Source organism: Condylura cristata, unplaced genomic scaffold, assembly GCF_000260355.1.
Source record: "Condylura cristata isolate star-nosed mole 26May11 unplaced genomic scaffold, ConCri1.0 scaffold00038, whole genome shotgun sequence".
Taxonomy (NCBI): Eukaryota; Metazoa; Chordata; class Mammalia; order Eulipotyphla; family Talpidae; genus Condylura; species Condylura cristata.
This window is the reverse complement of record NW_004567139.1, coordinates 1,485,461-1,487,677: the sequence shown is the minus strand read 5'-3', so window position 1 is coordinate 1,487,677 and position 2,217 is coordinate 1,485,461.

The following is a 2,217-nucleotide window of genomic DNA, read 5'->3' as shown; positions in this document are numbered from 1 at the left end:
AACTATTAAATTACTTACCCCTTTGTGATTTCTGAAGTCATTAATCTAAACCTAACACTTAAGGTTATTGTCTTTTTAAGTTGTCACAATATCTTTACCTGAGCCTGAGCCTTTTCCTTCTCTACCAGGACCTGCCTTGCTTTTCAAAACTATTGTCTCCAAGTAGCCTTTCTTGATGGGCATTTTCTTTATTTTTTTTTTAAAAAGATTTATTTTTATTTATTTATACATAGGCTAGAGTTGTGGTGGTGAGAGGATTTACTATAGACAGAGTGGGGAACAGAACAGATGTATTCACTGAAATCCACTGGCTCAGGGGAGCAGTGAGGAGACAGGAGAGGTCTGCTGTGCATGGTGGTCAGCTCCCTGGCTGGGAATCAAATTCATGACACAGTGACTGGCCTATATAGCATGATACCTTGAGACTTTAACCCCTGCACCACCCAGGAGGCCTCTTGATGGACATTTTTCTAGGCTTTTCCTGTAGGACAGTTCCAGTTGAGGAAAGTTAGTTTTCTTTTTTTTTTTAAAGATTTATTTATGGTCCTCCCTGGTGGCGCAGCGGGTTAAAGCACTACACTGAGAAGCTAAAAAGCCACTTCCGCATGAGTTCGATTCCCGCCTGCCCCGGAGGAGACCGCATGGCGTGGCAGACCTCTCCTGGCCCGCCCGCTGCTCCCCTCAGCAGTGTACTTCGTCGATCTGCCTGTTCTGCTCCCCACTCTGTCTCTGGTGAAGCCTCTCACCACCCCTGAACCTCTGGCCTGTACCCCAGTTCTGTATGTACAAATAAATAAATCTTTAAAAAAAAAAAGATTTATTTATGCATACAGAACTGGGGTACAGGTCAAAGGTACAGGGACGGTGAGAGGATTCACCAGAGACAGCCTGGGGAGCAGAACAGGCAGATTGATGAAGTATACTGCTGAGGGGAGCAGCCAGGTGAGGGCGAGACAGGAGAGGTCTGCTGCGCCATGTGGGTCAGCTTCCTGGCCCTTCCCTGGCTGGGGATGGAATTCACACTGAAACAGCTGTGGCTAGTCTTATAGTGCTAAGCTTCAACCTGTTGCACACCAGGGAGGGTCTGAAAGTTTTCTTGTTTACTACTATAATTTCATGGTCTCTCTCTCACTTTCTTTTGCTTTCAGTATCCTTTTGCTAATTTTTTATTTATTATACATACAAAAACTTGGGTATAGGCCAGAGGTGCAAGGGGTATGCGAGGATTCACCAGAAACAAAGTGGGGAGCAGAACAGGTGGATCTACTGAAATAGGGGGAGCAGCAGGTGAGAGGTCTGCTCCCCGGCTGGGGATCGAACTCATGCTGCAGTGGCTGCTGATAACTTGATTGTACTGACTTTAACAGTCCCTGGGCCACCAGAGAAACCCCTAGTAGCAGAGAACTTAATAGGGTATTAGCAGCTGAACTCTATGAATTAAGCAGCCCCCAAGGGCAGTTCTTTTCCTTATCTGCCATAGGAGGGAATGTTAGAATAAGCTGTTTAATTTAAAGGGACTTGTAGATTACCCCCACACCCAACTTTGGATTCTTTTAAAGTTCTTTGAACAGTATTCTGTTATAATTTATCTAAATAATTTATTGCCAGCCCACTGACATTCACTTCATTAAGCTGGATATGTGTGGCTTTAATCTATTAAAAGGGCTGAAAGACCTTGTAGTGGTTTGCCTTTATGTCTATGCCAAGATTTTCTTAAGAGTTTCAAAAATCTAATGATTGTGAATAATTTTTCTTGCAATTTTGAATTTTAGTCCAATCTACTCTAGTAAAGACTTCTGGGCTGGCTAGAGGCAAATACTTTTCTGTTCTCCTAGCTTTCTTTTAACCTTTGGTTTGTGGTCTCTGGTCTGCACTAGATCCCAGCTTGTTTTTTTTTTTGAACCATCTTTGATATTTTGGGGGAAACTAATAGTGTATACAAGCTTGAGAAGTTCGGATTGGTCTGGAAATATTATGTGAGGGCTTTAGAATATTTTAAGCTTTCAGAAAACTTATGGTTCTTGATGGCTGTAGGGATTCTGCCTGGAACCAAAGTTTTAAAACAACAGCATAATGATCTTCTTTTAGATTTGGGTTTAATCCTTGATGGAAATTGTGTAGTCATCCCTTACTATGTAGATGCTCAACAACAGGAGAGGAGCTAACACTTTGATACTCTGGGAGCAAGGTATTAGGGAAACCCATGATGACAGAGAA